Source organism: Artemia sp. Qi Xiang Cuo, chromosome 2 (assembly GCF_049724085.1).
Source record: "Artemia sp. Qi Xiang Cuo chromosome 2, ASM4972408v1, whole genome shotgun sequence".
Classification (NCBI taxonomy): domain Eukaryota; kingdom Metazoa; phylum Arthropoda; class Branchiopoda; order Anostraca; family Artemiidae; genus Artemia; species Artemia sp. Qi Xiang Cuo.
Window position 1 is genome coordinate 37780332 of NC_142795.1, and position 14595 is coordinate 37794926.

The following is a 14595-nucleotide window of genomic DNA, read 5'->3' on the forward strand; positions in this document are numbered from 1 at the left end:
TATAGTTACTAAAACTCCCTCCCTGGAATAGAGATTAAAATTGAAACGAAAGTATCGTGGTTCTCTGGGCTTTGAAAATGGTTTAATCTAATAATTAGGAAAGACTAACTTGGATAGATTTTAAAGAAAAGGGAACTATGTAGGATAACTAAGGTGGAAAGTAATTTAAAAAAAAAGAAGGAAAAAGGCATAAAAACTATATTTTAATTTTCATCGAAAAACACCTAGACAAACAAGTGCTTCCTCCCATTTTTTTTGGACAAAAAATGAAAGATGATGATGAATAAACCTAACCTCTTTATTCCACGGTTGCAGCTGTAGCTGCAGCCTAGTAAACAACGAATCCATAGCCCATAGTAACAAAAATTAAAAAAGCGTTAAAAAAACCAAATAGTGAGAAAAATTGCCATTTTTAGCTGATTCAGGAATGGTAGCTATTATCTCCATTAGTCTTAATTATAAAATATTATTTCGAAAACAATTTTATGTGATTTCCAAGAAATAGCCTGAAAGCCCTCGAAAATGGCATCAGATCGAAGCAAAGGTACACCATTGGAATCGCCATCGTCAAAAACTATACAGGAAACTTATATATTCAGGTAGGATCCAGGGTATTTTTAGGCAAGAGATGATTGCCAGGTATCATCTCTTAGGTATCAAACAGTTCGTGGTAATGAACTGTAAGTAAGGAGCGCCCGGCTCAATAGTAACCGAAACTCTGAAAAACGGAATTTTGATACCAATAGATACATCAAAAGAATCAAATTTTTATGCTGATTTTAAATACATAAGTTTCGTCAGGTTTAGTCTTATCCATCAAAAGTTACTTGCCTGAGAAAATTGGCCCGATTTTCGGAAAAAGGGGGAAACACCCCCTAAAAATCATAGATTCAGCGTATCAGAGAACCCTACTGCAGAGGTTTTAAGCTCCTATCTGCGAAAATGTGGAATTTCATATTTTTGCCAGAAGTAAGATCCGGATGCATGTTTATTTGTTTTTTTCCAGGGGTGATCGTATCGACCCACTGGTCGATACGATCACTAAAGTTTTTTTTAGCACTTTTATAAGAACTATTTATTCTAATTAACGGTCTTTGTGATTAAGGGGTCATTTTTAAAGAATTGAAACAAAATTCGAACTTCAGCGTAAAGAGCGAGGTATTGACTAGGGGACGAACACCCTAATCTACGTATTAAAAATATATGAATATAGAAGTTCGTTACGTAAGTTAATTCGTAAGTTACGTATATTTACTACTAATAAAAATGTTCGTAAATAAAATTAAGCAACTTTTGAGAAGGCGATTTAACCAAAAAAGTAAAATTAATATGCAAATTTGATTTTAATTATTCATGTACGGTGAGCCAAAATCAAAACCTGCATTAATTCAAAAACTTTCAGAAATTAAATAAAAAAAAAAGTTTTTTTTAACTGAAAGTAAGGAGCGACATTAAAACTTAAAACGTAGATAATTTCGGAGATTACACTGCCTTTCCATGACGATAAATAAAAGTTCAAATAGGGATAAAATCCTTTTAATAGACAGTGTTTCACAAACAGTGATAGAAATTCACAAAAAATACCATATATTTCGGTCACATATGCAGTGACCGTCATCACTGCAGTAGTAGACATCTTCACTGCAGTAGTAGACAAACTTCAGTAGTAGACATCAGTAGTAAAAAAGTTTTACTACTGATGACGGTCACTGCACATGTGACCGAAACATCTGGTATTTTTGTGAATTTCTATCACTGTTTGTGAAACACTGTCTATTAAAGGATTTTATCCCTATTTGAACTTTTATTTATTGTTTAAAACTTAAAACGAACAGAAATTATTCTGTATATGAAAGGGGCTGTCCCCTTCTCAACGCATCGCTCTATACGCTAAAGTTTAACTCTTTCTCACAACTCCATTTTTTAAAAAAATAAAAAACTTTAGCGTAAAGATCGAAGCGCTGAGAAGGAGCCAGCACCTTTCATATACGGAATAATTTCTGTTCGTTTTAAGTTTTAATGTCGCTCATTACTTTCAGTTAAAAAAAAACTTTTTTTATTTAATTGGCTTAAGGCGGCACTGAGAGACCCTGTGAATTCAAGAAGATTAAAAAAAAGGATTTAGGATAATTTGATATTTCAAATTATTATTGAAATTTTTTTCTCTTTATGTCTGGAGTTTGATGCATACTAAAGGATATACCTTTAGTAAGGATAAATACGGAGGAAAAAGGGGTTTGTGGGTAAAAAGACCGTTTTAAATGTCTACAAAATCGATTTTAAAATAGACTGAATCTTTTAAATTTAAATTAATCGAAACGGTTATCAATTTACCTTTTTTAATTAGTTAATTTGATAGGGCCTCTTGATTAAGTGTCTTATGAATCAATCTTTTTTTAATCTCAGTGGCAATCCCCAACTGATCCAATGGAAATCTTATCAGATTCTGTATAGATTTTACCCCAGGAGTATTTTGTAATCCATTTCGTCACATCGATTATTTTTTTTTTTCGGCGGAAGGATCCGTAATACGAATTCTGTATATATGATAAACGACATTGCAAAAAGCGTCACTTTTTTTGTCTGTCATCGGACAGAGTGTCGTTTTTTGTCGTTGGAAAAAGTTTTATTATTTTTTCAGTCAGAGGACAGAATTCCATTTTTTTTTTTTTTTGTTCTGTTTCATTATCTGTCATTACAATTAATATTACCATTATTTTATGCAAGGGCACCAGCAGAAAATTTTCCAGGGGGAGGGGCAGACGCCAAAACAGCAGTGGTGGTTGGTTGACAGTTTAGGTGGCATAGGGCACCAAACTACGACTTTACCCCGAAGAGGACGAATTTGCAATATATTTAAAATCCGGAGAAGCTAATTGATTTAAAAGTATCAATAACTATTTTTTAAGGCTTCCCAGTTGCAAAAGAAGTAATACCACACGGTGGTAGTGCTGGATTCAACCAAGTTGACTAGCTTTATTTGTAATGAAATTATGTTAAGTTTTGTGATCTGTAATTGTGCATCAGCTATAATGAGGGGGGTGTGAGTCATTTATTAGGTGGGGGTAGGGTAGATTCCTACAAAAGTACCTTTTAATGGACAAACTGCTAACTCTTCATGAGGCTTCAGATAAACGTTGATTGAGGAAAGGGAAGTAGAAATTACTTAGAATGGTTCTTTATACAGCTAATATGTTACATTCCCATATCTACAAGCACAAAGGTGAAAAAGTAAGGCAGGTCATCATCAGCCCCGCCATGAAATTTCTCTGGGGTGGCAAATACTGCTAGGAACTTAGTTTTCAGCAATTTTAAATGGTAATATTTTTTTATTTATATAAAGTACTTCAATGTATTCAAAAAAATATAAGTAATGTATTTATCAATAAGAAAATTCTATTGTAGAGGTAGTGATGGCTTCAGTTATGTAGAAGATCAAAAGTCTCACAGAATTTCCATCCGTACAAACAATAATCCTCCTTTTCTTCCAACCAAAATTCTTTACTAGTAATATTAACAAGGACTTCACCAGAATTACTATTCATCGCCAATTTTTTATGTATATTCAAATTTTATCCAAAATTGAAATTGCAAACTTAAACGTAGAACGGTACTAATCAACGTACAATAGCAAGGAACAGGTTTGAAACCTATTTGAACAGATTATTCTTTGTATGAAGGAGGCTGTCTCTTCCTTAGCTCCTTACTCTTTACTGTAAAATTTGGCTTCTTTCCAATTTTTAAAGAAAATTTGCAATTAGAAAAAAATATTTTTCAAAGCACTAAAAAACTTTTTTTAATGAGGAAGGTGTCGAAAAAGGGGCAGTCCCCCTTATATACAGAGAGTATTTTATATTTGTTTTAAGTTTTAAACTTGCTCCTTACTTTATTTGAAAAACCTTTTCTATTTGTTTAATTACATTTCATGAAACTATGAAGTCTTATGAATACAATACTTTTGGCAACGCAGAAAAAACCATCAATATTTCAATGATCTCTGTTTGGATTTTGATGGATAATGAAACAGTTCGTGGTAATGAACTGTAACTTACCTACTGCGACCTGGCTCAATAGTGACCAAAACTCTTAAAAACGGAATTTTGATACCAATAGAAACATCAAAGGAATTGGCTTATTATGCTGATTCCAAATATATTAGTTTCATTAAGTTTAGTCTTACCCATCAAAACCAACGAGGCTGGGAATCTTTTTCTGATTTTAGGAAAAAGGGGGAGAGACCCCCTTGAAGTCATATAATTTTAATGAAAATAACATCATCAGATTCAGCGTATCAAAAAACCCTACCCTAGATGTTTCAAGCTCCTATCTGCAAAAATGTGCAATTCTGTAATTTTTACCAGGAAATAAATCACGGATGCTTGTTTATTTGTTTTTTGTTTTTTTTTTCTCCAGGTGTGAATATATCAACCAAGCGGACCTAGAACATTAAGGTAGGGCTTATTTTCATGGAAATGAAAAGTTCTTGTGTCTAAGTAATAAAAATCGCCCTTGTCTTATTTGCTATTGGGAAGTATGCATACATTTTTGGGGTGGGGAGGGGAGGACGAATTGTCAATGGAGAGGATAGTTTCCAGGGGATGAAATTTTCAGAAGAAATTTCATGCTGGGTAAAATTTGCCAGAATTCATATACGAAATTTCTGTATGTCTTGCTTTCTCTGTACCGATTTAATTTTACGCATGGAGATATTAAGGGTAATTGTCTGGGGTAAATTTTCGCCAGGATTGAATTGCCCAGAAGGTATTTATATGGAGAGGAGGATTTTTTCATTGAGGCGGAGCCTGATATCCTGGCGTTATTTAAAAAACGATCAGAAATAATAAAAAAAAGAAGTTTTTTTAACTGAAAGTAAGGAGCAACATTAAAACTTAAAATAAACAGAAAGTACTACGCATATCGGGGGGGTTGCCCCTCTTCAACATCATGTTTTTTGCACTGAAGTTTAAATTGTGTGCGAGTTCTTCACGATTGACCTCTGAAGTACAAGGGTTACTTAACTAGAAAATTAATTAACTTTTTTTAAAGTGACGAAATACCTCAGCTTGAAGAGCGAGGTGTTGAGGAGGGGGGGGGGCAACCCCCCTCATATACGTAATAATTTCTGTTCTTTTTAAGTTTTAATGGTGTTCCTTACGTTCAGTTGAAAAAACTTGTTTTGTTTTATTTATTTAATGAAGCTTAGAGACAAACAATTTTCTAAAGGCAATGGAAGGAGTATATTAATTAAAGTAAAATTATTCAAAAATGAAAAAAGTAAATAATTACAGAAAGAAATAGCCTGCGCATACAAGCTAAAATATTAGATCGCAATATTTAGTTCTGTTGAGCAATACCAGAACGCTGGCCTGATATGTTTTAACAATACTAACAGCCATAAATTTGGTTATCATATACCAAAATGATAAATGCTTAGAAACAAGGGGTTTATGGAACATAACGTATTATCAAAGTAGTTTGTTCAAAGTAAAACATCAAAACTAAGATTAAGAAAATAAAATAAAAAATTTTAATTCAATATTTTTAATTTAATTTACAATGCCCAAAGCCAGTATATTTGACACCTTTATACGTCATAATTGTGAAAAATTAAATCTTTTTTAAAGTGAAAAATAGATAAATACAATCACTCCTAGAAACAAAAAAAAATCGATAATAAAACACAAAAAACGTATCTGTTTAGGGGGAAAATACAAAAATTCCTAGCATTCCTTCAGGGGAAACATTTCTGATTATAGTGGCTTCCTATATCATGGGCACTCTTGCAATGCCAGAAAAAGTTGACGGCATGAAGAATTCATTTTTTATTTTTTTATTTTTTTTGCTCCGACCAAATCATATAGAAAAAATGTTTATGGAAAACTGGTTAGAGGTTACTCAGTCACAAATTAGAACTTATATTTTCCTTATTAAGGGTCAAAATCTATTGGCAGCCAGCCAACATGGGGCAACAGACATTTTTTCCATAGTTTTTCCCTATTTTGCTCTTTTTCCTTTGGTTTCCTTATAATTACTTTATAGTCCCAAATTTCCAGGGGGGGCATACCCCCCCCCTGCCCCCCTGCCAGCCTCATGATTTTATGTTATAGGAAAAAGTTTTGATATTTTATATTTATTTCTAAAAATTGTTATGGTTTTGTGTCTGTCATTGAACATAATGTCAGAGTATATGCATCTTTGAAAATTGTCGTCATTTTTGTGTGAAATCATTTTATGTGTCAATGTCAACCTTCCCAGGTGTAGTTGTCCTTCTATGTTGTTTTCCTCGTCAACAGTCCTCCATGAGTCTAATTGTTAGGAGTACAATTTTCTGAGGGCAATTTTTCCTGAAACTTTACAAATATTGCCTTTTTTTAGAATAATCTACGGTGAAAAGAAACTTTCCTTGCTTTTTGTGTGTGTATGCGGGGAGGGGGGAGATTTTACTTCATTAAACACGACTATTACACGTAAAAGTGATGGTATTTTTTAAAGGGACAGACAGAACAGACACTTCGTGTGATGACAGAAAAAAAAGATGCCACTTAAGGTTATGACTATTAAAAACAATGACACGTGACATAACGAACGGAAAAGTGATGACACTTCTACAACGGCATATAAAAACAATTTTATTTTGTCCAGTGAAAGAAAAAAACATTCACATTCTTTGTATTGGTACTCTCGAAAATGAGCAAACGATGAATGGCACAAAAATAAACGCAAATTATTTGTGCAACATTCTCTTTGAACAACACAGTTAATGCTAATATAAAATGCATCGCGTGATGCTTTTGTAATCTTCCAAAATCTGCTATATTTCAAATTTAATTTTAATCCTATTAAGTTTACCAGAAATGATGGTTTTGGGATGGCCCTTAATAAAATGAAAAATAGTTTTAAAACAGAAAATTAAGGAAAAATTTCCAAAATTTCGCCAGCCCCATGCTCTTGTGGGGACATGGGACTCCTCAAAAATGGCCTAAATGTCCGCCATGTTTGTTTCCATGGGACACCCTTGGAAAGCAGTAATAGGAGACAAGCATTTTCTCTTTTTTTTTGGTATAGCTAAATAAAAGATTACATTACTGATGATCTTGGTCTACGTATGTTTACCAAAGGCCGTGCTTTGGAAAAATAATTTTTAGAAATATCAATGAGGAAGTTGTATAACTAATAAATTAGTATAATTAATTAACTTACTCCTAATAAGTTGTACTAAATTATGAGCTAAGCTTACTCAAGATTATATCAAATAAAAGAAAACGAAAAGAAGATTGAAAGGATGGGACATAATATTAGGAATACGTCTTATGAAGAACTGACTGAGCTTATTCTAAAGCATTCCTGCTTCAAACCAGGCAATGAACCTCAATATTATTTCTTGTCCGTGTAATCCATGTCTTCGTCTGTGTATTTCTTGTCCGTGAGCTCACTTCTAGCTTCTTGAAGAGTAGAAGTGACCCTAGTACTCCGGAACGAACTCCTTATAAGGGCATAGAATACTGACAGGGCACCAAATATGGGCATAGAGTCATTAGGGAGAACACGTGGTTAATGGGGTCAATGACCTAAATTTCCAAGGTGTGTCAACAACAACAACATCGACCTTGACATTCGCTGAGAGCGTGCACTTACAACAACAACAACATTGACCTTGGAACACCTGTGCTGTCGACCTCAATTCACCTATCGTGAATCAATAATTCCCCTTTGAAACAACAAATTAATTCCCCTTTCTTGACAGATCAATCAACCAATGACATCATCTGTCAGACTAAAAATTTTCGCCTAGAAACGATTCTCCAGGAATAGATCCAAGTCATTAATGTCATTGCCTCGGAAACAACTCCTTTGGTCAAACTCCAAAGGATATTAATAGCCAAAGGCCATGGAAACAATTCCCCAAGAAACATCTTAGCGATGAATTGTTTTAGCGCGGGAATCAGGTTTCTTATTAATTTGAAATGCATTAGCGCAGAGATGCCAAAAACAAAAGGAACACGCTGAATTACGTTTAGGTATTATTTGGGCGAAACTGTTTTAGACAGGTTATGGAACTATTTCGGCGAAACAGTTAGAGACATTTTAAAAGATGATTTTTGAAGAGATTTTAGAAGAGAATTTAATGGTGAAACTCTGTGGTCGTTATAATACACAAGTTTCATTTGAACAGTGTTGTGAGGTCCTCTAACCCAACCCCAAAGGGTTCCAATCCTCCTAATCCCAACCCCGAAGGAAGCCCCCGGTCCTCAAAGGCCCCCCCAGCTCCCAAAGGGCCACCGGCGCCCCCAACCGCCCCCCCAGCCCCCCCCAAGGCCACCCCCCCCCCCCCAAAGGCCCATCGAGGTCCCAAAGGACCAACTGGGTCCCAAAGGCCCTCCACCGGTCCCCAAATGTCCCCCAGGCCCCCAACTGCCCCCCGGACCCCCAAAGGCCCACCCAGACCCCCAAAGGCCATCCCCGGGCCCCCCAAAGGCCCATCGAGCTCCCAAAGGACCAACGGGGTCCCAAAGGCCCTCCACCGGTCCCCAAATGTCCCCCAGGCCCCCAACTACCCCCCCGGACCCCCAAAGGCCCTCCCTGTGCCCCAAAGGCCCTCCCTGTGCCCCAAAGGCCCTCCCCCGGCCCCCAAAGGTCCCCCGGACCAGAGAAGCGCCCCCGGGATGCGCCGTGGGCCAGGAAAGCACCGCAGATGCGCCGCCGGGATGCGCCGCCGGTCAGGAAAGCGCCGCAGGGGATGCGCTGCAGGGAGGCACTGCAGGAAAGCGCCTCAGGATGCGCCGCAGGGATGCGCCGTAAAAAAAGTAAACTAAAAAGTAAAAATTTCGAAATGTTATCCCCCACACGCCCGCCTCCGACCCCCAAATGCCCTCACCCGGTCCCCAAAGGTCCCCCCGAGCTCCCAAAGGACCACTGGCCCTCAAGGGACCCCCAGACCCTCAAAGGCTCTCCCCGAGCACCCGTCTTTCGGTGATGTGTGTTGTCTGAAACCTATGATTTGGGATGTGTAGTTTGCTACTTCAGGCTTTTCTGAGCTAAGGTTTCCTAGTATTTCCTAGGTGAATGTTGTCTGAAACCAATAGTTTGGGATGAGTAGTTTGCTATTTCAGGCTTTTATGAGCTAGGGTTCTAAGCCTTTCGTTGGTGTGTGTTGACTGAAACTTATGATTTGGGATATGTAGTTTGCTATTTTTGACTTTTCTGAGTTGTATTTCTTAGTCTTTCATAGGTGTGTGGTGTATGAAACCTATGATTTGGGATGTGTAGTTTGCTATTTTCGACTTTTCTGAGCTGGATTTCTTAGCCTTTCATAGGTATGCGTTGTCAGAAAATTATGATTTGGGATGTATAGTTTGCTATTTCAGGCTTTTCTGAGCTAAGGTTTTCTAGTATTTCGTAGGTGAATGTTGTCTGAAACCAATAGTTTGGGATGAGTAGTTTGCTATTTTTGACTTTTCTGAGCTAGGTTTCTTAGTCTTTCGTTGGTGTATGTTGACTGAAACCCATGATTTGGGATATGTAGTTTGCTATTTTTGACTTTTATGATCTGGATTTCTTAGTTTATCATAGGTGTGTGTTGTCTGAAACCAATGATTTGGGATGGGTGGATTGCTACTTTTGACCTTTCTGAGCTGGATTTCTTAGACTTTCATAGGTGTTTGTTGTCTGAAACCAATAGTTTCGGATGACTAGTTTGCTGTTTTTGACTTTTCTGAGCTAGGTTTCTTAGCCGTTCATAGGTGAGTGTTGTCTGAAACCTATGATTTGGGATATGTAATTTGCTATTTCCGACTTTTCATAACCGGATTTCTTAGTCTTTCGTCGGTGTGTGGTGTCTGAAACCTATGATTTGGGATGTGTGGGTTGCTATTTTTTTGACTTTTCTGAGCTGGATTTCTTAGCCATTCGTAGGTGTGTGTTGACTGAAACCTATGATTTGGGATGGTTAATTTGCTATTTTTGACTTTTCTGAGCTAGATTTCTTAGCCTATCATATGTGTGTCCTTTCAGAAAATTATGATTTGGGAGGTGTAGTTTGCTTTTTGGACTTTTCAGAGCTAGGATTCTTAGTCACTCATAGGTGTTTGTTGTCTGAAACTTCGAGTTTGGGATGAGTAGTTGGCTATTTCAGACTTTTCTGAGCTAAGGTTTCTTAGTATTTCGTAGGTGAATGCTGTCTGAAACTTATGATTTGGGATATGTAAATTACTATTTCGGGCTTTTCTGAGTTGGATTTGTTAGTCTTTCATAGGTGTGTAGTGTCTGAAACCTATGATTTGGGATGTGTAGTTTGCTATTTTCGACTTTTCTGAGCTAGGTTTCTTAGCCTTTCATAGGTATGTGTTGTCAGAACATTATGATTTTGGATGTGTAGTTTGCTATTTCAGGCTTTTCTGAGCTATGATTTTCTAGTATTTCGTAGGTGAATGTTGTCTGAAACCAATAGTTTGGGATGAGTAGTTTGCTATTTTTGACTTTTCTGAGCTAGGTTTCTTAGACTTACGTAGGTGTGTGTTGACTGAAACCTATGATTTGGGATGTGCAATTTGCTATTTTTGACTTTTCTGAGCTGGATTTCTTAGTCTTTCATAGGTGTGTGTTGTCTGAAACCTATGATTTGGAATGGGTGGATTGCTACTTTTGACTTTTCTGAGCTGGATTTCTTAGCCTTTCATAGGTGTTTGTTGTCTGAAACCTATAGTTTGGGATGACTAGTTTGCTATTTTTGACTTTTCTGAGCTAGGTTTCTTAGCCGTTCATAGGTGAGTGTTGTCTGAAACCTATGATTTGGGATATGTAATTTGCTATTTCTGACTTTTCATAACCGGATTTCGTAGTCTTTCGTAGGTGTGTGATGTCTGAAACCTATGATTTGGGGGTGTTTGGGTTGCTATTTTTTTACTTTTCTGAGCAGGATTTCATAGCCATTCGTAGGTGTGTGTTGACTGAAACCTATGATTTGGGATGGTTAATTTGCTATTTTTGACTTTTCTGAGCTAGATTTCTTAGCCTTTCATAGGTGTGTCCTTTCAGAAAATTATGATTTTGGAGGTCTATTTTGCTATTTGAACTTTTCAGAGCTATGATTCTTAGTCACTCATAGGTGTATGTTGTCTGAAACTTCGAGTTTGGGATGAGTAGTTGGCTATTTCAGAATTCTCTGAGCTAAGTTTTCTTAGTATTTCGTAGGTGAATGCTGTCTGAAACTTATGATTTGGGATATAGTATTTCGTAGGTGAATGCTGTCTGAAACTTATGATATGGGATATGTAAATTACTATTTCGGGCTTTTCTGAATTGGATTTCTTAGTCTTTCATAGGTGTGTGTTGTCTGAAACCTATGATTTGGGATGTGTTGTTTGCTATTTTCGACTTTTCTGAGCTAGGTTTCTTAGCCTTTCATAGGTATATGTTGTCAGAACATTATGATTTGGGATGTGTAGTTTGCTATTTCAGGCTTTTCTGAGCTAAGGTTTTCTAGTATTTCGTAGGTGAATGTTGTCTGAAACCAATAGTTTGGGATGAGTAGTTTGCTATTTTTGACTTTTCTGAGCTAGGTTTCTTAGTCTTTCGTTGGTGTGTGTTGACTGAAACCTATGATTTGGGATATGTAGTTTGCTATTTTTGACTTTTCTGAGCTGGATTTATTAACCTTTCATAGTCGTGTGTTGACTGAAACCTATGATTAAGATGAGTGATTTGCTATTTTTGTCTTTTCTGAGCTAGATTTCTTATCCGTTCATAGGTGTGTGTTGTCTGGAACTTATGATTTGGGATGTGTAGTTTGCTATTTGAACTTTTCAGAGCTATGATTCTTAGTCCGTCATAGGCGTTTGTTGTCTGAAACTTCTAGTTTGGGATGAGTAGTTTCGATATTTCAGGCTTTTCTGAGCTAAGGTTTCTTAGTCTTTCATAGTTGAATGATGTCTGAAACATATGATTTGGGATATGTAAATTACTAATTCGGTATTTTCTTAGTGTGATTTCTTAGTCTTTAATAGGTGTGTGTTGTCTGAAAACTATTATTTGGGATGGGTGGATTGATACTTTTGAATTTTCTTAGCTGTATTTCTTTGCATTTCATAGTTGTTTGTTGTCTGAAACCTATAGTTTGGGATGCCTAGTTTGCTATTTTTGACTTTTCTGAGATAGGTTTCTTAGCCGTTCATAGGTGAGTGTTGTCTGAAACCTATGATTTGGGATATGTAAATTACTATTTCGGGCTTTTCTAAGCTAGATTTCTTAGTCTTTCGTTGGTGCGTGTTGTCTGAAACCTATGATTTGTGATGGATGGATTGCTACTTTTGACTTTTCAGAGCTGGATTTCTTAGCCTTTCATAGGTGTTTGTTGTCTGAAACCTATAGTTTGGGATGACTATTTTGCTATTTTTGACTTTTCTGAGCTAGATTTCTTAGCCTTTCATATGTGTGTCATTTCAGAAAATTATGATTTGGGATATGTAAATTACTATTTCGGGCTTTTCTGAGTTGGATTTCTTAGTCTTTCATAGGTATGTGTTGTCTGAAACCTATGATTTTAGATGTGTGGGTTGCTATTTTTTTACTTTTCCGAGCTGGATTTCTTAGCCGTTCATAGGTGAGTGCTGTCTGAAACTTATGATTTGGGATGGTTAATTTGCTATTTCCGGCTTTTATTAGCTAGGTTTCATAGCCTTTCATAGGTGTATGTTGTCGGAAAATTACGATTTGGGATGTGTAGTTTGCTATTTGAACTTTTCAGAGCTAGGATTCTTAGTCCATCATAGGTGTTTGTTGTCTGAAACCAATAGTTTGGGATGACTAGTTTGCTATTTCAGACTTTTCTGAGCTAGATTTCTTAGCCACTCATAGGAGTGTGTTGTCTGAAACTTATGATTTGGGATATGTAAATTATGTTTTCGGGCTTTTCTGAGTTGGACACTTCTAAATTTTTCCACACACGAAAACTTACACACACACACGTCAAAACTTACACACACAAAAGCTTAGACACACAAAAACTTACACACACACATACACAAAAACTTACAACCACACGCAAAAACTTACACCCACACTCAAAAACTTACATTCACACAAAAACTTACATGTACACAAAAACTTACACACACACACTAAAACTTACACCCACGCGCAAAAACATACACCCACACGCAAAAACTTACACAAACACACGAAAACATACTCACACATACAAACACACACACACACACACAAACATAAACAAAACTTAAACATTCACACGAAAACTTACATGCACATAAAAACTTACATGCACACAAAAAATTACACACACGCACACAAACTAACACTCACACACAAACACTTACACACACATGAAAAATTACACACACACTCTAAAACTTACACACACACACACACAAAAACAAACACACACACACAAGAAAAATAACACACACACACACGAAAACTAAAACACAAACTCCAAAACTTAAACACACAAAAACTTACACACACACACACACACGAAAACTTACACATGCACACGAAAACTTACATGCACACAAAAACTTACATGCACACAAAAACTTACACACACACACACACACACACACACACACACACACACACACACACACACACACACAAAAACACACACACACACTCAAAAACTTACACACACACAAAAACTTACACACACACACACACACTCACACAAAAACTTACACAAGCACACGAAAACTAACATGAACACAAAAACTTACATGCACACAAAAACTAACACACACACACACACACACACAAAAATAACACACACACCCACAAAAACTAAAAAACACACACACACGCAAAAAATTACACACACAAAAACTTACACACACACACACACACACACACACAAAAAAAAAATAACACAAGAACACAACAAAAACACACACACACACACACAAAAACAAACAAACACACACACACACACACACAAAACACACACACACACACACGAAAAATAACACACACACACCAAAACTTACACACACAAAAACTTACACACACACACACACACACACACACAAACACACACACACACACACACAAACATACACAAACACACACACATAAACACACACAAACTTACAAACACACACACAAAAACTTACACCCACACACAAAACCTTAGACACACTAAAACTTACACACACACACACACAAAAACTTACACCCACATGCAAAAACTTACATGCACACAAAAACTTACATGCACACAAAAACTTACACACACACACAAAAACTTACACACACACACAAAAACTTACACACACACAAAAACTAACACACACACACACACACACACACACACACACACACACACTAACACATGCACACGAAAACTTACATGCACACAAAAAGTTACACACACACACACACAAACAAATACACACACACACACACAAGCACATACACACGTCAAAACTAACACACACAAGAGCTAACACACAAAAAATCTTACACACACACACACAAAAACTTACACCCACACGCAAAAACTTACACGCACACGCAAAAACTGACATTCACACAAAAACTTACATACACAAAAACTTACACAAACGCACAAAAACTTACACACACACA

The 14595-nt window shown here is 36.6% G+C and overlaps 1 protein-coding gene across 1 annotated transcript in view; it reads left to right on the forward strand.

Annotated features, from left to right (window-relative positions):
* Nucleotides 1-14595, forward strand: part of sif (guanine nucleotide exchange factor still life) — a 285383-nt gene that overhangs the window by 43570 nt on the left and 227218 nt on the right. The gene's annotated exons all lie outside the window — the stretch shown is intronic.